Genomic DNA, 27,727 nt, shown 5'->3' on the forward strand with positions numbered 1-27,727 from the left:
CTGGGCAGGAAAACTAACAAGGCACAGTTATGTCCATAGTCAAGAGCTGTTGCTTGTATAAGTCAGTTTAGATAGGTTTCTAAGTCTAGATAAAAAGAAATGATATTAACCCAGCTCAGCTCTCCCTGTTTGACCCCAAACACCCACCCATATTCAAAGGGAGCAAAAACTCTGGCTGTTTTGACAGTCCATAGATAAAACAACCATTAAAAATAGAATATTTTAAATTTTATTTAGATGTTGGATAGCATGTATTTTTTATTGATGCATATTTTACATACTTCCCCAAAGAGTTCAAAATGGCAGTATCATAAAGACAGCCTTAAGTTATAATTTATTCTAAAAAACCCACCAAGTGTGATGTACTATAAAAAATGAAGTGTTAGAGGGAGAGGAAAGAACTGATACAAATCTAACATCATTAATTTAAGTAGTAAACTAAATCAACAAACCGTATATTAGGCATAAAATCAACTGCGCAACTTTATATTGAAGTATCAGTATGAAAACAATCATTTTGACTCTATGGAGAATACTTTATTATAATAAAATTAATCTGCAAATCTCATTTGCATTTATCAACAGTTTTGACATCAACACAATTTCCTAAGCAAGCTTTCTGAGATTGAGGAGGTTACCATGTGATGGTGGCCAAATTTTCCAGAAACAAAATTCCTTTGGTCTTTAAGTGAGAAAAGAAAGGGCCTCTTTTATGTTGTACCATTACTAGCGTTTAATTTCTTTTCATCTTTCATATCACACAGCCATAAAAGGAAATCACCAACTTATAAATAGCAACCGTGAGAATAACAGACATCATCTCCTGAGCAATTACTGTACATGATACTTTAAATATATGGCTATAATAGCACAAATGAGGTCTCACACCTTAATTTGGGTGGGTTTTTAGCATCATTAGCTCTTCATCACACTCGTCATATTTTATTAATAGCAAATTGAAAATAAGTGGGTGGGTCCATTTATAAATTAGACAAGCAATAAGTCCCTGTCTCTAGTCTGAGCAGGACTTTGCAGAGTGGGTTTTCTCCGGCTGAACTATATAGATATCCTGAGTATGTACTTAGATAGCTTTGTATTTGGCAAGCTGCACTTTTGTCAGTCTAGCCAGGCTTGTATATTCATAGGTGTCATCAGTGATCATTTCTCACCATATGCCAGACACAAGCTGACTGTCTTTAGTCCTTGTCACAAACCTATGATAAAGCATTAGTGGGTTCACCTGAGAGCTGGGAACACTGAGGCTCATACTGCTCAGAACCTGAGTGAGAAAGCCAGGGTCATACCTGCTTGACCTGAAAGACCTGTCATTACCCCTGTCTTTCATCTTCTCTTAATATTTTATCTCATCCTTACACTCAACTATGCCTGCACACACCGTCTGTCCCTAATACTGAGGGTATGTAATTAAGTAAAACTCACAGTCAGAGTGTATCATCTTCATTATTTGCCATGTGAATAAAATTAAAGCACTGAAAGCATGAACCTGCGGTTCCAATTTCCTGGTTCACATTTTTCCTGAAGGTATAAACACATTTGAAGGATGCCTATCCAGTCAGTACCCAAGTCACTCAGGAAAATAACCAGAGGCTACTCATAGAACCTTGGTAGAAGAATGGAAGTCTCACCTGCGCTCTTAGGATAGGCTGTTTTGTTTTCTAGAGAACTTTCAAGTTAAAACTGAGAGCAAGAGGTATACAGATTTTTTTTTTTTTGCCAGTCCTGGGTTTGGGCTCAGGGCTTGAGCACTGTCCTTGGACTTTCTCAAGGCTAGCACTCTACCACTTGAGTCTCAGCACCACTTCCTGCTTTTTGCTATGTATGTGGGGTACCGAGGAATCGAACCCAGGTCTTTGTGCATGCTAGGCAAGCACTCTACCACTAGGCCAAACTCCCGGCCCAAGCATACAGATCTTTTATTTTATTGCCCCCTCATTGCATTCAAGGCTTATCACCATATTACTCCTGCTGACCTAATCAGCATTCTTTCTCATCATTTCCCCTTTCACAATTGAAACCCTGCAAACTTCCAAACTATTTATAATCACTGGGTGTATCAGGCTTCTCATGTCCTCAAGGTTTGATGAGTTTTTCTTCTGAATTATCTTAGACATTTCCTTTCTTTCCATCTTCCTCAGCTCCCCTGGTCACCAAATTCTGTTCACTTCATCTTGTTCTTTCATCTGGTTCTTTCATATGCCGTTTCCTACCCAGCACCAGCAAAATAAGAATTGACCCCAAATACATGTGGGTGTTCTCCAACACAGGCGATGTGGCAGGCCACTACTTGGGCTCACTGATGCAGCTCCTAAAGAATGAATCCCAGTGAAACAACATGGGGGATGAGGCCTAGTTAAAGCCCATCAGCCTGTAACAGTGGACTAAAACGGCTTCAGACATTATTTTGGAAGTGAGATTGTTAGTACAGGAATGGTTCACTATAAAGGAGTAAAGGAGGAAGTTGGAAGTTCTGTCTGTCTTCTCTCCTTTCTCCCTGTCCTCCTTCCCTTCTTTCCTTTTCAGTTCTGCCTTGGCCAAGTAGGCCCTTATCAGATGCCACTCCCTTGATCTTAAAATTTCCCAACTTCAGGAACTATAATTCATAAATTACCCAGTTTCAGGTATTTCCTGAAACACCAATAGACTGAGACCCAAAACAGTCTTGGTGATCTTATTTCTCTGAAATTGGAGATTAACAATAGAAAGAAAACTGGAATATTGCCAAGTATGTGCAAGCTGAGGAACATGCTCCTGAAGAAACAATATGTAAAGAAGAAATCAACTTAGATGCCTATGGCTCCCTCCTGCAATCTCAGCTACCCCGCAGGCTGAGCCAGGAAGCATCACAGTTCAGAGTTAGCTGGAGCAGAAAAGTCTACAACACTCCTCCATTGACCTGCTGTGTCACAGGTATGGTTCAAGTAGTTGAGGATGAGCCATGAACAAGAAAGTCAAGTATGAGAGGTTGAGTTCAAGACTGCTAGTGCCAGAAAAGAAGAAACCAAAAAAAAAAAGACATTAAAAATATATTGAGACAAAAAAGCAGATGCACAACACAACAAATCTATGGAATACATCAAAGTCTGTTCTAAGAGACATTTATAGTAAGACAAAAGGAAATACCAAAGATCAGAGCTGAAATAGAGGCTAGAAAAACAAATCTAAAAGACAAAACTAAAAATAGATGAACAAAACAAAGTTTTTTGTTAAAAGATAAACAAAACTGACAAATCCTTAGTTAGATGAACAAATAAGAGATGACTTAAATAAATAGAATCAGAAATGGAAAAGTAGACAGATACCACAGTAATACAAAGAACTGTTAAGAGAGAACCATAAATAATTGTGTGCTGACAAATCAGTTAACTTAGAGGGAATGGATGAATTTCCAGAACTATTCAACCTAGAAAGACTGTATCAAAAAGAAATGTTAAAAAATATATAAACAGGACAAAAAGATGTAGAGAAAGTAAATTTACAAAACAGCCCAAAACCTTGTATCAAAACAAAGCCCAGAAACCACTGGCTCCATGAACACAAATCTTTTAAAAAGGATTGGTACCCTCATTCTCAAATTATTTCCTAAAATATCAAGAAAGATAAGATGGTGATTGCCAGAAGCAATGAGGAAAAGAGTAAGAGTTACCAATTAAAGTGTTAGTTAGACATGATGAATAAATTCTGAAGCTGTATAATGCCAGGTGATAAATATAGTGAATAATAACACACTGCATGCCGGAAGCTTAGGAAAGAAGGTATTCTTGGTACTAAGGAAAAGATCATTGTGTAAGGGTATGCATATGTTTACATTGATCAAACCATTTTATAATGCATAAATATATCAAAATACCGTGTTGTGCATCAGACTATGCTTAATTTCTGTTTGGAAATTTTATCTGAATAAAGTTAAAGAAAATCGTTCTCACCCCCACCCCACTCGCACCAAAAAGTAAAATACAGTCCTTCTCTGTCAGGCTAAGGCCTACCTGCCTGCAACTGTTCACCTTATACCTCTCATTCTCTGGTTACTCTGTCTTGGTTCATTCCCTTATAAAGCCTGATTTCCGTGTCCTTTCTTAGCACTGAAGCTTTTCTCACAAGGACCGTCTTCAGCGTGGTTTAATTGCTTAGCTGAACAGCTGCAATCTCAGTGCTCGTTGATGTCTGGAACATCATTAATCTGGGAAAGGATGACGTGGACTGGGGAGAGCTAGTCTTTCCTAGTTACTATCCCTACCTGACTGGAGTTAGGGTTCTTGACTTCTGTCTTCACTTCATACAGGGCCCGTGCTTCTCCTGAGATACCCAGGCTTCTCCCTGGGTACTACAGAAGTTTATGTGTGCCCCATATCTACCACTTAATTCACAGGTCTGAGCTGAGTGAGGGACTTTGTGTATGATTGACAGACACATACTGCAGCTTCGTGTATTCAATATAGCTGGGTGATCGGTTATGCATTTTATATGATTAAATTTTACAATAGAATTGCTTGAAAAGAAATAGGATCTGGGTGTGGTGGCTCACGCCTGTAATCTTGGCTACTCAGGAGGCTGAGATCTGAGGATCAAGGTTCAAAGCCAGCCTGGGCACTGAAGTCTATAAGACTCTTATCTCCAATTAATCACTAGAAAACTGGAAGTGGTGCTGTGGTTAAATGGCTAGGGCGGTAGCCTTGAACTGAAGAGCTCAGGGACAATGTCCAGGCCCAGGGGTAGGGCAGTAGCCTTGAGCTGAAGAGCTCGGGAACAATGCCCAGGGGGAGTTCAAGCCCCTTGACATGCAATAATTAATAATAATAATAATAATTTCTATGTTTGAAAAATTGTAAAATAAATGAGCAATTTACCCCCTAAATCTGATTGTCTTCACTTCCTTGACATCTAGAAGTATTCTCTACTGAAAAATATTGCCACTCAGGTAGAATTCTTGAATGTTTGTTTCCCCTCTGTGGCATGGGCTACGTCAACTCTGTCCCTTTTGTTCTGCTCATCTTTGGAGACTTTCACCTCATAAGGAACTACCTTCATGTCATTGGATGATTCTTTCAATTCCTATGCCATTCTAATATTTTTCCCATATAGGCCTTGGGTATCAAGTCATAAACCTTAGCACTGTCCATTTCCTATCTTCGGAACACATCTTTTTCTACACAACACACAGTGCTTTTGGCTATATCTTTTCAAACCTTTGTGCCCCACTCTTAGCATCTCAAGTAAGACCATTTGAAATCTTCATAATTTTTAGTGGGGCTACACTGTACCTTTTATGGAACTGTATTAATTACCTCCTTTTCTCACTTTTGGTAAGGGTGAAACTTTACTCCTTGTACGGCAGAGATAGTAAGCACTTAACACCTGCTCTGGCATCTATGAACATATAATCATAGACTAGAAAACAGGACATGGTCCTTGGGTTCATGCTTGGGAACAAAAGAATAAAGGATTGAGAAAGGAGAGTGACTGCTGTTTTCTCCAAAAGGAGAAATTGGCTTCTTTATTAGTCACCCAGGCACTTATGGAATCAGAGTTTACTGCTTAGGGGTGAGCAGGGGTAAGCATAGAACTTAAGAGGGGGCCCTGTTTGGCTAGGGCATCAGATCCAGTGAGTCCAGAACAAATGATAAAGACAGCTTGAGGCCTTCATGGTTTTCCTGGATTTCCACACTTTATATTAAGCCCTAAAGTTTTACCTTCTACCCAAGGAATGACCCTGCTGCCTAAAAAATGCAGGGAAGAAGAAGTGAGATTGACTTACATAATAATATCTGAATCTAAGAAGGTGTCTTTGAGGTCCCTTAAAACTAGGTATGACCAAGATTTCTTATTTCCAGTATATGTGAGTCTGGGAATGTAACAGAGATGCTGTTGGCCCCCTGTTAGAGTAACAGGACAGTATGCAACTGTGAGCTAATCACCTCACATCCTCCCTATCTGAAAACATACAATGAGAACACTGGGAGGCCAACATGTCCAGTTTAGACAATTCCAATGGTTCTATTCAGTTTGGACAAGAGAAATCCCATCATACATTCAAGGAGACATTATTAATGCAAAATAACCAAATAGAGTGCATTATTCACTGTCTATCATTCATACATCTTTTCTAGAAAATTCTGGAATTTTTCTCTTCTGACATTTTTGGTGCCTAGAAAACACAGTCTTTAATAATAACAGCAATTGTCCTCTCAGCTGTTTTTCCTTCCCTCTCTCCCTTATCCTCCACAGACTGGTTTTGACTCTGCTACCAGAGTGTGTAATTGTGAGCCACAGGCTTCTGTGCAGATGACGAGGATGCAATTGGTTCCACTTAACTGAGCTGATGTGTGTTATTCTATGCACTTCTTTTTCATTCGGGGAATATAAACTTTTAAAAAGGCATTTGTCTTTTTCTTTGGTTCTCTCCTTGAGAATCTTGAAAAGACAATGTAGAAAAATATAAGCAATTTTTTAAGACAATGCAAGGCTACTACTAAGCCCTGGGAACATGAGAGATTATTCTATACAAACATGTACCATTTCCTTCCTTCCATTTTCTCCCCTTTCTAAAGAATGGCAATTATTTTTTCATTGTTTTTCGTGAACGTGGTCTAAGGGGTTACACTGAAGTCACTCTGATGGCCGATGAAGGTTTACAGTAGCAAGTGTTCTTACAGCCATATCCTGCCATTGATTTTTTTTTTTTTACAGAGAACTCCCCATTGATTTCAATAGGGACTTTTCCCCTTAGATCGATGACAGGATATAGCTGGTGACATTAAGCATAGATAAAAGACCCTTGAGTTAAATGACAACACAATTAAAATTTAGATGTAAACTCACTTAACAAAAATTGGCTTTATCAGAAAAAAAAAGCATTTTCAAAAAGTCTTTTCCTCCCTTCTCGTCAATATAAATAAAATCTCTTACTCCCAACTCATTATTTCCTTAGACATGTCTTCTTGCTTTTCATCTTCATCAAAATCAGATTCTCATTAGTATGTCTAAAAGATTTAAAGATTTTTTAAAAGACTCTGGTCTTTGACCTTAAATGATGCAGTATGGAGAGTGAGGAAGAATGGGTTTACACAGAACTCCATGCAAAATTAGAGATAAAGGATGGAATAAAAAAAAAGGGAGAGAGTCTTTCCATCTCTGGTATGTTAAGAAAGGCATCTTTCTGTACTCATGTGTTTGGATCCTCACATAACCAAAGTAGAAAGTTAAAAATATAAGCATTAAACAAGATTTCTTTTGAGATAGGGGTTCTTTTGTGCTAAACTGTCTTTAAATTCCTAGAGTCAAATGATCCTCTGGTGTTAGCTTCCTAAGTACCTGGGCAGCTCAAATGTTTAATACTCTATAATATAATATGACCTATGTATTGGTCCAATACATTTATTTGATATTGTGAATACTTCAAGATTGAATCAGGAAATTACTTGCTGTGAGGATACTTCCCAGTATTCCTGGGAAATTCCACTTTGAACCTGCTGTCTTGTAGTCAATTATTAAGAATAGTCTCTACACCTACCAGTGACCCCATTTAGCTGATGAATTCTGTTAAGATCTGTCTGATGCTAAGATCAGTCATAAATGTAACCAGGAAATGGAACTGAGGGTTGTAAAGACTTTGATGTTCTAGCTCAGAGATCAGACCTTCAAGTTTTTGGCACTGTGACCCTCCAAGCAAAGTGTGGCAATAAGATGAGCTCTCTGATAGCCTCCAAGGTCTCTGGTACCTTCCATTGTTTTTGTTCTGAACTTTTTCTTTTCTTTGTGTGGGTACTGGGGCTTAAATTTAGAACCTGGGGTGCCATCCCTTAGCTTTTTTTGGGGACTAGCCTTGGGACTTGAACTCAGGGCCTAGATGCTGTCTGTGAGCATTTTTGTTCAAGGCTAACTTTGACTCTCAATCCTCATATCTCCACCTCTGGAGTAGCTAGAATAATTGGTGCATACCACTGATACCTGGCTTTTCTCTGCAGTTTTTGCTCAAAGCTGATGTTCTACTACTTGAGTCATAACTCTACTTCCAGCTTTTTGCTGGTTAACTGGAGAAACAAATTTTATGGACTTTTCTTTCCCAATTGGCTTCAAACAGTAATCCACAGATCACAGCTCCCTGAGTAGCTAGGATTAGACTCTCTCTCTCTCTCATCTCTTTCTATCCCTCCCCCTCCACTTATATATCACAGTGCTCAATTGCTGGGTAGTTAGACTTTAGCTAGTAATCTGCAAGTCTATCCTCAAGTATCCAGTCTTTTCCTGATAGCTGTAAAGTCCTCATTTTCAATGTACCAGCCTCTTAATAAAGATTTATTTGACACTGCTTGAGCCAAACAAGGCACATGAGATACAAGGCTAAACTTTAAAAGGGAGGTGTCATTATTTTCATTTGGGGATTTTTACATGACTTCACCAGGCAGGATAGGTGTGACAAAACTGTGACCCTCATTTAATGACAAAACCTTAGATATAGCCCAAAACTCTAATACATTTTCCTAATTATCAGAGGATCATTTGTAATTGATTCATGTATATTTGAAAATGCTATTAATCATATACAAGAATATTTAATGAGCAATCATTAAAATTTGATAGAAGTAGACTTCAATAAATAGGATCCACTTTAAACAGAGAAAATTTTTGAACAAAAAAATACACGGTAGGCTTTGTTCTTTTTACATAAACACATCTGATAAGCCTGCTTGTGGCTTATGCCTATAATCCTAGAGGTTGACATCTGAGGATCACATTTCAAAGCCAGCCCAGACAAGAAAGCTCAAAAGCTACCAGAAGTGGAGCTGTGGCTCAAGTGAGTGCTAGCCTTGAACACAAAAGCTCAGGGACAGATCCCAGGCCCTGAGTTCAAGCCCCAGAATGGGCACAAAAAGAACCTACAAAGCAGAAGCCATCTGATTAATTAGTTAAACAGAAATTCTATCAGCCTAATGTTTTGAAATGTCTTCATACTTTTAAGCTGTTCGTTTTTCTCCATAAAGCCAAGTGACAAACCTAAGATTTTGTACTAGCTGATTTGCCTGTGATGACATTCTGGACCTGAAATCTTAAGTGGAGGAAATAGGCTTCAAACAAGGCAAAGTCAAAGTGAACACATTTCAGACATCAGAAATACTACTAGTTAGAAAAAGAGAGTTTGCCAGCTCTTGAAGCTTTGTTACAAAAAAAAAAAAGCTGAAAGCTACAACTCTTCTATCTTACTCCATTTGCAATTCCCTCTTTCATTGTACCCAGCAATTAAGCACAGGCCTGGATCTGAACATTCAAATGCAAGTGGCCTTTAGATTTCCCTTATTTGTAAACAGCATGATTCACAAAAATCCATGCAAATAACAAAAGGAAGAGGCCAGTGCAGGGCCAAGCTTTAATTAGTGTGAAGCTAACCCAAGGGTGTGCAAACTCTCTACTTCCTGGCTGCAAGGGGAGGGGTAGGGAGAAGAAGAAGGCAGCAGCTGATGTGTCTGCCCTTACTCAAAAGCAGTTTGCAATTTCATCATGTAAAAGGTTGGTGGATCGGTGATATATTAAAATGATCATTTTCTTCTTAAGAATTACTCTGGGTGAAAAGGGAAGAAAATACCCTCGTTTCTCTCAATTCCTTCTGTGCCAGGTAAAATTATTACGCAAGATTAGAAGCCCAGAGGGTGAAAACTGCTGCCTTACCCCAAAGCCTTTGCAATTCTCCACACTAGCCATACTTCTAATGGTTCCCCTAGCTGGCACTATCTTCTCGTTCCCCAAATCAACGATTCTAGTCCCCTGTCCCTATCTCTGGCTCAGGAAATCTCTATAGTCCTATCTAGAAGCTGCCCACAGCTCATTTTCAGCTCAGCAGAAGGTTCTGAGAACACACACTGAATAGTCCTATGGTGAGAAGACGCCTCCATGCATGTTCGGGTTATCGGGCCACTAGGAAAGTTACCTCTTGGCTTTCTGTGCTTACAGTGATCTGTGCTCTAGTTATCCATGGTTGTTGGCACACATTATTTGTAGGGTGTCATGGAGCATGTCTTGCTGTAGTTTCTCCTGAGCATGGGGGATAATCAATCCCTTGTCTTCCTGCAGCTGGATCTGTCCATGTGATGGAGCTGGGTGACAAAACACTCCTTCCACACAGAAAGAGTCAGAGCTGATGCATGACTTGCCAAACTTGCTTCTGTCCTTGCGCGACAATGACTTAGCAAATAGTTTAGCTTGTTGTTATTTTGTCAGACTCAATCCAAGAGATAGGACGATGAGAAAATGAAAATGGCAAATGCATAGACAAGAAATGGCAAGGAAGATCTTGTTTAAGCTACCCATGGTGGTAAATGCCTGTCGTTCTAGTTGTTCAGGAGACAGAGGCAAAAGGATTATGGAAGCCCAGGTGTTAATTCTAGGCTGGATAACACAACAAAATTCTGTGTCAAAACCAAACCAAACCCCTCAGATTTAGGAATTGTCACTGTAGTTTAATCTAGCTGTTGATCAACGAATTTGGACTTTTAAGAAATCCTAAACTGGACGCCATTGGCTCATGCCTATAATCCTAGCTACTCAGGAAACAGATCTGAAGATCACAGTTTGAAGTTAGCCCAAGTAGGAAAGTCTGTGAGAGTCTTACATCCACTAAACTACCAATAAAGCTGGAAGAAGAGCTATGGCTCAAATGGTAGAGTAATAGCCTTGAGCAAAAGAAGCTCAGGGGCAGCACCCAGGCCTTGAGTTTAAGCCGACACACATACACAAAAAAGAAATTCTATATTTATAGAGCATCTGTTTTTCATTTTAAAAAATTTCCTTGAAGTAGTTGTACACACCAGTTGGTGAATATATCTTGAGCAATGCCACCTCTTCTATTCTTCTGCCCAACTCCCTCACCCCCGTCCATCCTCTCAATTTACCTGGTTCCCATTTCACATATGTACATTAAATATTAGGACTGCATTAGCCTAATCTTCCTCTATCCACTCCTCTACCTGACCACTCCCGTAGCACATCTTCTAAAGTCCTCATATTCATTTAGTTAAACTGTAGGTTAGTTGTTCAAAGGAGTTGCATTATTGGAATCATCTCCTATGAAAACTATTTTGGAGTAGAATCCTAGATGCTTAAACTTTAACCCCAATCTTGTTCTTAGAGCAGCATCAACAGAGCTGTATGTCTCCCACAGAGCCATGCAAAACTTTCCAGGGCCCCTTAGATAACCAATGGAAACTGAACACTCCTGTAAAGGAAGTGTCTGTCCCCTTTAATATTCTCTGCATTTTTGCTTTAGTAACCAGCTCTCATTTCTTGTTCCTTTCCTACCTGAACATCTTGCCTCATATGCTCAACCAAAGTAACTAGCCTGTCAGACATGAAGAAAAAATGTGGGATAGCCTATCCTTCTGAGGAAGCACACACTCTGCCATCTATCCCCCACCCAACTATGCTTCTGCTACCACTTCCTGAAATTCTTTCTGTTGAGAACAGCAGGTCTTCACTCTCAATTCCCAGGCCTCCTGCGCTTAACCATCTCTCAATTCATAACAGGAAATTGGAAATACAAACTGATTCAGAGATGTGGTCTATCTGAACCCGCTGGTGTCATCTGGGTTTCTGTCATATGCCCATGTTCTGTCAGCAGACTCCCTGGTGGGCTTAGAAGCCCTTTCTTCTATCAGCACATACTTAATAAGAATATATATTAACTTAAGTTTTTAAAAAATAGATTCTAGGTTCACCTGGTGCTACCAGAACCTACCATCTTCTAGTCCTCTTAGGCCTGAAAGAAAAAAAATATCTAGGCCAATAAATAAATAAATAAGATGAACACTGAGATATTCAGATGTCAGTTTGACATGATAATAGGGAATAGAATATATTTCTCTTCATTCTATCTACAAATGATTGCAGAACAGTGGAAGTGTTTGCACAGCAAAAGCAAATCATATTTTGATTCAACCCAGAGGTTCAAAAGACGAATGAAAATCATATTGCTCATTTTCCAAGCAAAGGTACCATGAGATATGTGAACATATCACCCCTCTCCCTTTCCAATCTAAATTACTTTCAGCTCTTCATCTCTTGTCAAAGACCTCTCTATGGAGACAACTGCAAAGTAGATTAGACTGTGCTCTGAAGGCATTTCTGTTTGGGAAGAGTGATGTCTAACCCTCCTGGGTATTGCTCCATCCTTATGCCTCTGAAACACTCACTGTCCCTGTCTCTTTTAGGCACAAGGTATGATGACACCCTTATCAGACTGCGCATTCTTTCAAGGCAGGGTCCATTCTGATTCCGTTGTGTTCTTGGCAGCAAGCTTCTTGCCTGGCACAGGGCAGAAAATAAACATTGGACACAAAAGGCTTCTGAATGTCTGCATTGGAGTACCTCAGACTCTCGTGCAGCCAAAACAGGTGTACACTCCTTGCCACCAGGAATCTGATGGGGGAGGGGGACTGCCTTCCTACTGCCTAGAATTCTCCCCAGAAAGAGTAAATTTTATCTGAAATGACATCATGTGTTCATTCATTCATTTTCATTGTTCATTGTCTTTGTCTCCTACTAAAGTTCTGTAAGGTCCAGGTGCACTGCTAGCATTCAAATACACTCTGCTGACCTTGTACGTGTACATGAGGTTACAGACCTGAGGGCTCTTAAGTGAGGAACTTGCTCAGAGCCCAGGGTTGGATATCTTGATCCCTCCCCAAGCTATGACTGCAATATCAGGATGCAGGCAGGCAGAAGCAGGAAATCCAAGCTGTTCCCGCCTGATTCCAGATCCCAAAGTCATTAGGAAATATGTGCCGTTTCCCCTATGTATGTGATTGTAATAATATACCATGATTTCGAAGTTAGCATGACAGATGCATAATCTCTCACCATTCTGGAGGTTTAAAGTCCAAAATTGGTGTAAGGAGCATCTGCATTTCCTCTTCAGTCCCTAGGGGAAAATTCAACTTGGCTGCTTCCAGCTTCTGGTAGTAGCTAGAAGTAGCTTTTCAAGTGGGTTCTGTCTCCCCTCCACATCTCTTTCCAACGTGTGTGTGTGTGTGTGTGTTTGTGTGTCCGTGTGTCTGTGTCTGCCCTCTCTCGTAAGAACACTTGCCACTGAATTTAAGGACATTCTAGCATAAGGATGTTGTAAAAAGAAATATCTAATATCTGTGAAAATCTCATTTCTATATGAAGTCATAGCCACAGGTACAAGAGCTAAGACTTCAAGCTATCTTTTCAGGAGAAAGTAATTAAACCTGCAAAAAGGAATAAGAGGGTGTTGGAACTGCCATAAGAATAAGTTAAGCCTGGTGGGTAGCACATACGTATAGTCCTTGCACATATAGGCTGAGGCAAAGAAGTTGTGAGTCTGAAGACAGTCTGAGATCTATAGAGAGGCTCTGTCTGAAAAAAAATTAAATAATGGATACACTAAACCTCATGAGTGGTCATAAGTCCAAGCCAATATCCCCAGAAGAAAACACAGAGCACCCATGGCATTCTTTCCCCCGCCCCCCTGTCAGTTGTGGGGCTTGAAGCTTGAACTCTGGACCTGGGCCCTGTCCCTGAGCTCTTCAGCTCAAGGCTGGTGCTCTACCACTTTGAGCCATAGGACCACTTCCAGTTTCGTAAGTGGTTTATTGGCGATAAGAGTCTCATGGACTTTTGTGATCTTGCTGGCTTTGAATTGCAATCCTCAGATCTCAGTTTCCTGAGTAGCAAGGATTACAGGGCATTCTTTTTTTTGAGAAATTCATCAACTTCACGCATATAGACTTTTAGAAAGAACCACAGTGTAGAGACCCAAAATATTCATTATGGGGTCAAGGAAGAGGCTACAATGACCACAGAATAAGTGTTTAGAGGGGCCGGTAGTTTGGCCTAGTGGTAGAGTGCTTGCCTAGCATGCACGAAGACCCGGGTTCGATTCCTCGGTACCACATACATAGAAAAAAGCTGGAAGTGGTGCTGAGGCTCAACTGGTAGAGCTCTAGCCTTGAGAAAAGTCCAAGGACAGTGCTCAGGCCCTGAGCTCAAGCCCAGGACTGGCAAAAAAAAAAAAAAAAAGAATAAGTGTTTAGAGGGTAGATATTTGCGAGTATTAACAAGAAAGATCCTGCTAAGGCTTTTAAGAACCCTAGAGGTTTAAAGGAAAGATAAGCTCAAGATTAAAAAAATTAAACACAAAGTTGCTAGTAAAAATACAGTTGCTGACTGCACAAGTTTCTGGAGCATAAATGTGATAAAGGACTCAGAAACTCAGACAGAAGGTAGCTATTCACACATGCACACACACACACACACCTTAAATTGCTTCTCAATAATGCCAAATCACCAGGTAATAATAGTGCACAAATTCAACTCAGTAACAAATTCTAGAACTATATGATACCAAATACTCAACTGTGTGTTCTTCTCTACAGAAGTGACTGTTTACTGAGTTTCATTGGAAGTGGCATTGTGGCTGTAATTTCTGGCTGTTCCCATCAGTGGCCAGATCTATCTCCTTCAATGCAGCTTGATGTTTAACGTGTCTCTTGATCTAGAGAAAATGGTGGAAACCTTGGCACTTCCCTTCTTTCCCATGAGAATGTCACCCAATCCAAAGAAGGCTGTACCAGCCCCAAGATTGTGGATCTACAGAGAAACTAAATTTAGCTTTTTCAGTCCATGATTATTAAACACGAGTGTGCTTCCTTTCTAAACAAACTAAGAGTTAGATTTGGACTGGGACTCATGAGAAACTCCTGAGGGATTGTATAGTATCTGTCCCTAAGACTCAGAGAAATTAAGCCCTTAGGAAGAAAAATGCATTTAATTTGGTTCATTAATGTGTTCTCCAAAAATTGAAGACTTTCATGGGGCTGGCTGTGGTGATTCATACCTATAATCCAAGTTATTAAACAGGTGGAGGTAGGAGAATCTTGATCCCAGGCCAATCTAGGCCAAAGCACAAGATGCCGTGTGAAAAGCAAACCAAAATCCAAAGGCCTGATGATATGGCAGAAGCAGTAGAGTGTTTGCCTAGCAAGTCATGGCCTTGAGCTCTATCACCAATGCTAGAAGAAAAAGAAATACTTCCATGGATGGTAAGGAATGCCTAATTTTTAACACATATAATTAACTAAGATATATAATTAAGTAGAATTAACTAGGATACTATAAAGTGAATCCCTGCAAAACAGAGGGAGATCATCTCTCAGGCTGTTTCTAAAAAACAACAAAAAAAGAGATATCACTTTGAAGGTTTATTTCACTCCCCAAAGATTTCAGATATACAGATATTCTAAGCTCACTAAAACCGAGATCAGAAATAATAACATTAAGAGAAACAGTTTAATTAGGATATAGTCAGCAAGGCGAGCTGTAACTCAGAGGAAAATGACTAAGGAAACAATGTGTAGATATCTATCACCTCTAGAGACTGCGCTACCCAGAGCAAAGTCATGGAGCAGTTTCTGAGGATGGACCAGGAAAATGAAGTCACCCTCATAAAAGAGCCATAACAAGTTCTACTTCCTTCAAGACATATTTTATAGCATTGGTTCTAAAATTGTTAAAGTGTGACTCGCTGGGATAGAGAGACTATAATCGAATCAACTTAAGAGTCTTTTCAAATTATTCCTGCTCTTCCTGTGATAGGAGGCTCGGGTCCTGAGCAGAACATGAGGAAAGTTCAAGAAGAGAAATGATCAAACCTTTGAAAAGACTCCTTGGGTGGTTCCAGAAGTCTTCCATTCCCTTCCCAGGAAATAGAAAGAATTTTCATTCTTTTCCTCCAACGCTGGCTTTACTTTTTAGCATGTCCTGACCTTTCTTATCCATGGAGGACTGTTCCAGGAAATCATCCTCACTAACAATTTTCCTGAGGAAACTGTGGCAACCAAGTAACAACAATAACAACAACAAAAACTTCCCCTAAATTAAAAAAAACTATTAATTTATAATGATAACAATCTTTCCCATATTGAGAGTTCAGAAAAAATTCAAAATCAAATGATTGCCAAACTGTGGTAAATTCCCTTTTGTGTTGCTCCACAAGTATAGATTTACCCCAAGCAGACCTCCCATGTTTAGGGACTTCCCTCAAATCTCTTGGCTTTTTAAGGTTATGAAATATGCTCTGGGTATAGCTCCCTAAAGGATCCACATTCTCCCATCCCGTGGAAGACATGGAGCATCTGCTCCTCATCTCTGGGAAAGTACATATAATTATTTCATGCTTTCCTTTTCAGAATGGCACTGGACTTCTTTTTCCCCTTAGCCTGCAGGGCACAAACAAAATAAAATCACCCTTTCCATGTTTAAATAAGACAATAGCATCCACATTTTTTAAAAAAGTAGCTAATAGCATGAAATCATGTCTTCTAGACTGACTGAAAAGCAAAAGTCAGTGCCTGAGGTTGGCCATCCAGCACCCTTGCAATGAATTTACCTCAGGAGACTTCTAGAAGGCTGAGTTTGCCAAGAATGGAACAGCTAGGAAGAAAAAAGGCAGTTATGTGATCTTCCAGACTTGAAGATCTCATGAGTTAATTTATTGTTTCCCAATCTATTTATTGTTGCCCAAATCTATTGGGCAAGAGAGAGACAGAGACAGAGACAGACAAATGACAGACAGATTGGGATGAATGGATGGATGAATGGATGGATGGATAAATGGATGACTAGATGAGGGGAGAATTGGAAACAAACCTAGCATCTGAATTTTCTTAAGAGAATTCTGATGCCTTCTTTCACTTGATTTAAAAGACTTAAGCATTGAGATGCAGAACCTTTACTGGAGTAAATTTTTACAATATAAAATAAAAACAAAAACCTAAAACAAATATCAGCCTAATATTACATTTAAAACAACCCCCAAAGACCAATATTACCAGTCTCTAAGAACTGATTTTTGTTGCTTGGATGTTGTTTATAAGCGTCTCATTTGTTGTTAAATCCCATTTCTCTAAAAATGGGCAAATAACTAGTCAAGAAAAGAAATTTGTTTTCATTTTAACAGCAAGAAATAAAAAAAATAAAAAGATAAGAAGCCGCCTCTAGCTGCCAGTCACTAACATGGGGGTTGGCAGGGCTCTCCCCGTGAACCCATCCCAAGGCAGACAGGGCCCATGCCCCCAGGAAGGGGTGGTTTCATAGGGATAGTCACATCTGGATACATCTGTAGTCCAGTGTGGAGAGTTGGGAGTAGGAGGTCAGTTCAGGACATCTTGTCAGAATTTCCAGAGAAGGCTTTGGAAGTGCAGAGTCCAGGGCCTCTGTCTGGATATCTCCAGTTCCAAGCTCAGTAAGAAGACTGTGTGTTTGTAAATATCCCAGGGTGAAGCTGAAACTGAGCTCTCTCTCTCTGGGATCTGGGAAAGAGAATAATCACATATAAACAGGAACATGGAGTTGAGAAAGGGAACAGTGGAGAAAGAATAGAAAGCAGCTGGACATGGTTGGCACTTAGAGAGCTAAATGGGCTGCTAAAACTGGACTGAGGAGTAACTGCATGCACTGTATACTATGAAGGCCTTAGGATTTCATCTCACTGCTACAGAATGGGGCAACCAGTGAGTGGAAGCAGAGATGGACCATGGCGGCAGTAGGAGTGAGGAGAAGGCAACTAAATAACCCCTAGGGCCGGCAAACAGTCAATGGCAGTCCCATTGTTTGCCAACCCTCCCCACTTAGGGCTATCAGTTCTAACCTGAGAAAGGAGCTGGTATGAAGGTTATGATTAATGTGTCCATTTCATCAGCAGATAGACACATGCATTCGTCATCCCAGCTCTAGACCCTTTCCACCCTATCTCTCTTCTGCTGCCTTATATGACTTCATTCTCCACATAAGCCTATATGCAATACTCCCTTTAACTGCTCTGGCTTGAAAATGAATGGGCTAGGTTCTGGGATTTTGACTGAATCTTAAAACACGCCAGTGAAATGATAGATATGCTCTCTTCCCTATAATAATCAGGTCTTCAATTCTCAAATTTTTCCTGGCTTCTTTAAAGAGTCATCAGGTTTCAATACAGAATTGAACGGACTTGCTACACAAGGCAAGACAAGAAGGTCTTTTCCAAGGAAAGGCAGACTTTTTCGTTCACATTGCAGCCAGCCCCAATTTCTCCTAAGGTGTGCCTATGCTAACTAGCTCAATTCTTGCACATGTCAAGGGAGGAATTTAATTTAAAAAAATTTAGTGGTAATAGGTCAAGGGGTGGATCATAGAAAAACCACAAATCCTTCCTCATGCCTGTTTAACTGAATACATTTACACTAATAAGAAGTGAGGTTTCTCTAAGAAGAGGAAATAGGTTACAGAGAGAAAACCAACCCCTTGACAACAAAGATTATTATCTTCACCAGTGACCACATATAAAATAAACTGTGCTAAGGGAGAACTTAAAGGCATTTCCCTTCATGCAATGGGCTTTCTAAAAAGGACCAATGGTGAATAACCCAGTCCTGTAGGAAGAATATTAATTTATATAGGACCATGGACATCCAGCAACAGGTCAACTAATTCTCTATACATCTCCTTGGAGCTCTTTCTGCAGTTCTCAAAGACGAAGAGAATAGTCAAAGAAGAGTCGAGGCACCTCTTCGCTTCCCGCACTGGGGGTGCTGGTCAATTTTTCCTCACATTGAAAAATACCGGAGATAAACTGGGGGGGTCTATTGTTTCCATAGGGCTCATGGTGATAGTTACATATGGTGGCTAAAGTTCTCACCTTATGAAGCTCAGGAAGCAAGAGAGAGAGAGAGAGAGAGAGAGAGAGAGATCAAAAAATCCCCTTCAAACACTACTCTCACTGACCTGCTTCCCCTAACCAGGGCCAACAAACTCCTACAGTTTCCACCACCCTCCGATAACTTATTAAGCTATGCATCCTGTGATAGATTAATTCATTAATGAAATCAGAGACCTCATAATTTAATCAACTCCCAAGTTCTCCATCTCTGAACAGAGCTGTGTTGGAGATAGTCTTAAACACATGAACTTCTTGGAGACATCTCCGATCTAAGCAATTGAGCTACTTAATCCAAGAAAGCTATTTGAATTTCCTATTGAAAGATGGAGAGTGAAAGAATCTCACTCTTCATGCTTCAGATGTCCAATATATCAGGAAGAACACTTACAGATTAAAAAATCTAATAGAAGTCATTATTCACATTAAACATTTTGTGAAGGAATGCTTTAATACAATAGGAAATATTTTAACACAATAGATATGTCAGCAATTGTATTCTATTCTTGTCTTATGTAGAGAAAAGTCCTAAAATAGCGATCAAATTACTCTTCTAGTGCCAAGATCTTTTTTTGAACTGGTACTGGGTCTTGAATTCAAGGGCTTGAACGTTTGCTTGCTTTCTTTTTGCTCAGGGTTGGCCATCTACTTCTTGAGCTACATCTCCACTTCTGGCTTTTAGCTGATTAATTGGAGATAAGAATCTGTCAGATTTGTCTATTTAATCTGACTTCCTGTTGTGATCCTCTGATCTCAGCCTCTTGAGTGATTAGGATTATAGGCATGAACCACTAACACCTGGCTGGTTTGGACACACATCTTCTAAGGAGCCTGTATTTATAGCTTCATCCCTGGAGTGGTGTTATTGGGAGGTGAGTAGCCTTTAAGGAGTGGAAGCTGGAAGGAGATCTTTAGGTTATTGGATATATCCCAGCAAAGGGTAGTAGCAATATAGCCCTTTCCTCTGACTCTCTTGTTTCCTGACCCTGGGGTAAGTAGTTTTGCTCAATTGATAAAGAGCTGGAAGCTGTAAAACTGTCAACCCAAATAAACTTTTTCTTTTATAAGTTGATTATCTCAGAGATTTTATTATAGTGATGGAAAGCTACTGCAATCCTGATTACAGGTAAAATAATTTCAAATAAAAAACTTGAAATGTGAGGAGAGAAAGAGAGAGAGAGAAAGAGAGAGAGAGAGAGAAAGAGAGAGAGAGAGAGAGAGAGAGAGAGAGAGAGAGAGAGAGAGAGAGAGAATAAAAACATTTCATTTTTTGAGCTATTCTTCCTAGGAGAATGAAAGAAAAATGGAGCACTAAGCAGAAACAGAGCCATGCAGGGAAGATAAAGAAGTAAGAATATTCTGTTAGCTATGGGTTAGCTTGTCTGTGAATCATACTTCAACTGAACCCAAATTCTGAATGTATATGTGAGAGAGAATAATCAGTCTTTCCCTGGGTGTTTTGATCTAGTCTAAAGCCTGTGAATATGGATTCTGAAACATCTGTCTTCTACTTCATCTGTCTATGACTTGCCTTGGACTAAAATCTCGGGAGGCAAGTTGATGCCTCCTGGGAAAGGAGGTGAGAACACAGAAACATTAATACAGCCATCAGAGAAATGACTTCAAGCCAACAGCTGACACTGTTTAGTCCTTGACTTACAAGGACTGGGTAGTTTTTAAAGTGAATTATATACTTGGTTAAGAGCTTGCTTGAAGAAAATGTTGGCAGGTATCAAAACCAGACTGCTCATGGCTGTGTCTAAAATTTCAGTTTTCATGAGTTTGTGGCTGAGAAGTCCCAAGGACTCCTTTGGAACCAGGGTTTAGCCCTTCTTAGCTGATGGATGCCAAATCCAAGCTGGGCATGAAAGCCAATCTTTATAGAGTCAAGAGCTCTGATAGTATATAAAGTTTTATCATCTGATTTCTACAATATGACTGTGGCTGCTTAGATTTCCATCATCTTGAGAATGTAGAATGAAAGAGATCTAATATAAAGGCAAATCTAGACCTTCTCATGGAGCAGGGTTAAAAGGTTTACGATAGCTGGGTACTGGAGGTTCATACCTGTACTATATTCGTAACTATTCAAGAGGCTGAGATTTGAGGATGGCAACTCAAAACCAGTCCTGGAAGAAAAGTTTATGAGACATTTGCCTCCAATTAGTCAGCAAAAAGCTGGAAGTAGAGGTGTAGCTCAAGTGATCAAGTGCCAGCCTTGGGAGAAAAAAGACAAATGAAAGAGTAAGGCTCTGAGTTCAAGCCCTAGTATTGGCACACACACAAAAAAAGTTTATACTAAGTCATTACCATGAATTGAGCAGCCCCCAAAATTCCAGAGCGACAACCCAGGGCTTGGCTACATCATGATTATAGTCTTCATTCTGCTTTTATTCTTTATTTTTTAAATTATTTTTATTTTTATTTTCATTCTGATTTTAGACCCAAAAGAAAATCAATGAAGTGTGGTCAATTAAAAAATAAACTTCATTAGTGATTACTCCCTCAATATTATACAATATTTGTTTATATTAGAGAACAACAGTGCACAATTTTTGTATCTACATTTCATACACACAATAAGTACCATACTTTACATTTATTTTTAATCCTAACTATTCAAAATCATCTATAAAGGCACAGAATGCCATTCCACAGCAATTTCATGGTCTTAACTTCAAAGAAGTCCCATTATTTTCTAGATTCACCCTGCATTACAGCAGCTAAAGTCACAGGATTGCTTATTTCTGTTGTTTTTCTTGACAAGTCATGTCTCGTCTCCAGATGGGGGACTAGAACCAGCACTGAATTTGGAGTCAAGTGGTCTGGTTAGCTGTGGGTCCAAACTCTACTAGACTGCCCACTGAAATTTGCAGCAACCCATGATATCAATTTGCCTAATTTTTTAAATCTCCTTTAAAACCACATTCTCATCATCTCTGTACTTAAGTCCTTTAGCTTCTGCCATTAAACAACTTTATTGCATCTACCATGACTTTATGAAACATTGATACACTGATGCACACAATTTCAAACTACCTAACTATTGAATAAGAATAGCTACCAGGTCAATGACCTGAGGTATTAACACATAGTTGATAGCTGGCCTTGAGCAACTTTTTAACATCTCCCTATTTGAGGTCTTATAAGGTACCTATCTCAGAGCTTTCAATGAAGAGAATAAAGTACCTGCCTCATACAATAATTATGTGAGAATTAAGAGTAATAATTCATGTGAAGTTAAAAAGAATACTTAATGCATATCAGAGTGCTACAAGGCCTGTTTTTATTGAATCAATATTTGTACATAATTTAAAACACCAAAGAGCCAGTAATGGTGACTCATACTTGTCCTAGATACTTGGAAGGCTGAAATCTGGAAGACTGTAGTTCAAGACCAGCCTAAGCAAAGAGTTTGTAGGACCTCTCAACCAATAAAAAACAACTGAGCATAGTTGCATGAACTTGTCATCTCAGCTACTTGGTAAACAGAAAAAGGAGGAATGTGGTCCAAGAACTAATGCATAGAAGATGGGAATATGGCTTAAGTGTACTTGATAGACTCCTGCCTATCAAGTTCAAGGCCCTGGGTTCAAATCCACATATTGCCTCCATCAAAGAGGGAAGAAAGGCCAGGAGCATGGCCTAGTAGTAGAGTGATTTCCTAGCATGCACAAAGCCCTGGGGTTAATTTCTGGATACCACATACATGGAAAAAGCCGGACGTGACTCTGTTGCTCAAGGGTGAAGTGCTAGCCTTGAGAAAGCTCAAGGACAGTACCCAGGCCTTAAGTTCAAGCCCCAGCACTGGAAAGGGGTGGGGGGAGAAAAGAGTAGTGGATCTGCTTTGCCTTTTCCAACCTTTCTTTTCTTTCTTTCTTTCTTTCTTTCTTTCTTTCTTTCTTTCTTTCTTTCTTCCTTCTTTTCTTTCTTTCTTTCTTTCTTTCTTTCTTTCTTTCTTTCTTTCTTTCTTTCTTTCTGTCTTTCTGTCTGTCTGTCTGTCTGTCTCTGTCTACAGTTTTTGAATATTTTATTGTCTTTAAGTAGTTGTACAAAGAAGTTGCCATTCATCGAGGCAGTTTATAACTATGTCATGCCTTTCAACATTCTCACTCACCCTCCCAAGCCATCCTTTCCCTTAATTTTAGGTTATGGATTGAATTCTTGGTCATTTAACAAAGCAGGTTATGTGTACAATGCATCTTGATCTGTTTCAACATTTCCGTATCCTCACTCCTTTTCCACCCACACCTTGCCTTCTAGTTCTCAATTATATGGTGGTATATACAAAGAATCCTTGCCTGCATGCTCTCTATTTCCCCCTTCATTCTTCTACCTCTCTCCCTTTGGCCCCTTCTAAGCAGCCTTTGTCTCTGCCAATTCTCCAGCTTATTCCAAACCTAGAGTCTGAGGGAGCATGAATCCAGCTATAGCTGTGTCTTATCCTCTCTATTCCCATCACCAGAATTTTCAGTGAGTCTCCTAGTTCAGTGTGTGCCTTATCAGTCACTTTGTCCTATGTCCTCAAGTCATTTAAAAATTATTTGCTGGTAGCTTTGAAGGATTTCAGAAGAACTGAGGGCAATCACATGTGTGTCCATTTTTCAGAGTGTTTAATAACATCAATGACTTCACTACTCTTATTATTGCTACATAATAATAGTGTTAGGTAATGTCACTCATATTATCCCTGCTCATGCATTGCAGTCACCATGAACGTAAAGAATTTTAGGAAGTGTTGGCAACCATTGGAAGCTGACTATGTTTTTTGTGTCTCAGCCTGGCTTGGAGTCATTTAGCAATGGAAAATTCTTTCTCCTTTCTCTCAACTAAACTGAACCTTCTTAGTAGTTTTTCACAAACTTTCTGGGATTTTTTTTCCCTCTAGCAACTTTTTAATAGACTTTCGGAGTCTCTGTTGGCTTTCCAGTGACCCTTTGGTCCTTGCAAGTCCTTCTCTCTCAAACTTGCCTTAGCGTTTAAGCCTTCCTCTTGCTGCTCACTGTTTCTGATTGCCCTGGCTTATTTCCCCTTGCCAGGTTATCAGCAGGTCTCTATAATTCTGCTCACAGATAACCTGATCTCCTCAGAGGAAAAAGAAAATCTGTGTGGGGGTGAAGTAACAAAGAGGAATGAGAACAAACTATTGCTTTTCAGAACATTTCCAACCATACCAAAAAGGAAAAATTGGTGTTAGCAAAACCACAGAGAATCCAGAATGTTCTGTGATCTAAGGTTGGAGAAAAAGTACAATACCAGGACTGGATATCAGCAGAGACTCCACACCTGTTCTGGAATATACCAAACAGACAAAACTAACCATCAACGGTGAACTTGCTACTCTTCAGAGTTTAGAGTTGTTCAATAGAAGAAGATACGGTACCTCTCTGGCCTGGTACCAACCATTAACATTTCTCCCACACCCATTTAGCTTCTATGAATTACATTTGCAGAACAAGCTTGAATTTTCATCCCTATTTCTTTCCGTCTTTCTAAGTATATACTGAATAATCACCATGCAGACAGAATTGATACTCTGGTGGCCAGTGAGGCTTATATTGTTTGCAGAGATTCCTCATCTCTGGGATTCTCCAGCTTATTGATGTAAACATAGTTGAAGGAGAAATAAGAGCCCTGAAGGAAAAAAAAATACTACTATGCTTCTGAAATATCTGGCTTCTGTGGGAGAGTTGAGTTCTGTTGAGAAAGAGCTGAACAAAGGTGAAGAAATGATACCAAGGCATAAGTTCACGATCACAAAAGTGACAAGCCTTGAGTGCTTGAGTGGCATGTGCAAGAGAGCAATTCTAGCAACCCAGAGATAGTCCCCCATGACCAAGTTAGGAAGTCTACCCAGTAAATCACACAGTGGGTGAATAGTATTGAATAAATAATGGAATAAGTGAAGGAATCACGTTGGTGAAGAAATTTAAAATTTTAGGATTAAAAAAATAAACACTGGCAAAATCTCCAGTTATAAATCCCTGGTGAGTTGAGCTCACCATCCCCACTGCCCCGTAACGAAACCTCCCAGTGAGTTGAGGGGGCCTACAGAATGCTTGGGCATAATAAAAGATTGTTTTTCTTGGCTGCTAAAATTTCACTTGTCATCTCCTGTCTTCTCTGAGGGTTAAAGATATTACAGAAGACATAGGAAAATGTATCCTTCAGAATACAGAGAAGAAATGATTTATCAGATACTTCATAGAAGGAAGTGTTTCAATTTGGTCTTCAACATTCTTACCTCTACCCAAAGAAACCCTTAGCAAGCCCTAAGAATAGGACTTTTAAGCCAGGTGGCATAATCGTAGCTACTTAGAAGGCTGGAATATGAGAATCTGGGTTTGAAGCCAGCTTAAGCAGAAAAGTCAGTGAAAACCTTATCTTCAGCTGACCACAGGACGTTGGAAGAGAAGGTGTGGTTGAAGTGATAGAGAACCAGCCTTGAGGGAAAACCTCATGTGAGACCGTGAAACTCAAGTGCAGGCCCAAATGTCAGCACACACACACACACACACACACACACACACACACACACACACACACACACACACACACACACAGGAATTTTACCCAAATACAACAATTAGATCATTCAGGATAGTATTATTTTTTTATTGTGCTCAGAATAAAATCCAGTGCCTCTTACAAGCTAGGCAAGTGCTCTACCACTGAGCTACACTTTAATGGATTATTTTCCTCCTCCTCCTCCTCCTCGTCTTCTCCTTCTCCTCTTCCTCCTCCTCCTCCTCCTTCTTCTTCTTGTCTTCTTTTTTTTATTCTCCTTTCCCCCCCTTCTTTCTTCTCTTTAATAAAAAGCTTCTCCAATACTTTCCCAGTAGCAAGGCTGAGTTGATTCATTATCATTTCCACCATCAAAACTAGTTTAAAATAATCTAATAAAAATAGAGTATGTATCATATAAGTGATTTTAAAAGAATCCTCTTATTCACATCTCTTTTTCTGGTAAATACAAGATGTGTTTTTTTTTTCCATAGGGAAATCTAAATGGTTTCTGGAAAAGTAAGTTTGAAAGATTTTCCTAAATGGAAGGGAAACATGAGCAAGGGAACAAAAGAACGTCACTTTGCCTGGTGGTGTGAGGGGAGAGGTACTTAACAACTGCCCCTAATGAAAAGTACCAATATGGCCTAAGGGTTTCTGTCTTTCCATAAGTGTTATTTTCAAATAACATTTTTGAGCTTGTACCACACTAGCAAAGATGCAGCTGGAGGAACCGGTTTTCTTGGCAAGTACCAGGATCCTTTGTGGGCACTGAGTAAACCTGAGATCTGAAGCTTGGACAACTCTAGAACCAGATTGCAAGACGGTTCTCTTGAGAGTTCAAATATTTGTATGGAAAGATGTGTATAAAACTCACTTCTTGTTTGGATGCAAAGAAATATGGACTCTTAACCAAGTGTGAAAATATGGCGAGGCTTCTGTAAATGGGGACTAGCTGGTCTCAGGAAAGAATGGGAATGGATGTCTTTCTAAACCTCTGACTCTTGACCAAAAAAACCCAAAACACTCAGCTTCAAAACTTGTTACGAACAAACAAGGTCCACTACTATTGCCCTGTGACCTGGTGTCCTCAGGGCTTTCAATTAGAAGCACATTTCATTTCTTCCTTTAGTGTTTGCAAGTTTCGTACAGGTCAACAAGCACCTGAAGCTTTTGGACAGCGAATAATAAGTTTAATCAGCCTCCTGATGAGTGAAAATGCTCTCCATCTCTCCACACTTGAGCCTTTGGCATTTTCCTATTCAAGATAAGCCTAGATAATATCTGGGATCAAATAGAGTTGATGAGGTCTGAAGTGCCCAAAAGCTCCTTCTTTTTTTTTTTTTTTAAGAGAGATTAGCTTTATTGCACTTGAAAAAGTAGACAAGTAAGTGCATGATTTCCTCTTTTTAAAAAGTTTTCTCTGGAGAGCAAATTTTAAAGGGGCAAAAAAGTTTCTGTAGCAAAATTAATTGATCCGGTGATGCTAAAAGGCTGCTAGAGTTCAAACCAGGAATGTCTCCCAGCCTTCCATCACCATTTAGCACTGTTGGAAGGTGGGGGAATTTTTTAAGAGGAGGGGCCTAAAGGAAGGTCTCTAGGTCATTGGGTTGTGCCTTTAAAGAGGATTGTGAGAGCCCCATCTCTTCATCTCTCTCACTTACTGCTTGCCAGAGAGGAACAACAGTCCCCTACTGTGACCTCCCTATCTCGAGGTCCTGCACCTCTACAGAACTCACAGCAAAAGAGCCAATTCACCATAGACTAACACATAAAAAACTGTAAGCAAATAAGCCTTCTCTCTTAATAGTTTTATTAGCTCAGTACTTATTAGTGATAGAAAACACACACAAACTTGGCTGAAAACATGACATTTATATATTTAGAGGAGATCACTAAAGTTTGTTTACTTGGATTTCTTTAAATTGAAATAGTGGCATCATAGAAATAAATTCTCAGGCAAGTAAATAAGGCCCTTTCCGAAGCACAGCATCCAAGATTTTCTTGTCCAAACTCACCTGCAAGTGGACCTTTGCTAACTGGCATAAAGGGAGCTTTTTTGGTTATGGGTAATTGGGCAGAGCTGACTTACAAAATAATACAATGTTATTAGGTACTGGGGAAATACTAAGGTTTGTATTACTATACTAAGAAATGTATTACTATGCTAATCATGTATAGGTGTCCTTCCTTCTCTCTCTAATTACTCTGATATCACTCAGCACACTGGTATCATAATCCTTTTTATTATCTTTTTATTTTGTTCAATGTATTTTTATTATCTTTAAGCATTTGTTCAAAGGTGTTGCCATTCAACAAAGCAGTTTACCAATACCATGCATCTTGATCAACGTCATTCCTTTGATGATTCTTCCTTTAGTGTTTTTGAGATAAGATTGCACAGTGTACACAATCCAGGCTAGCCTTGGACTCAGGATTCTACTGCCTCTAATGGCCAAGTGCTGGGATTATAGGAGTGAACCATCACACCCAACTCACAATTTA

The sequence above is a fragment of the Megascapheus bottae genome, chromosome 26, assembly GCF_031878675.1.
Source record: "Megascapheus bottae isolate mThoBot1 chromosome 26, mThoBot2.hap1, whole genome shotgun sequence".
Classification (NCBI taxonomy): Eukaryota; Metazoa; Chordata; class Mammalia; order Rodentia; family Geomyidae; genus Megascapheus; species Megascapheus bottae.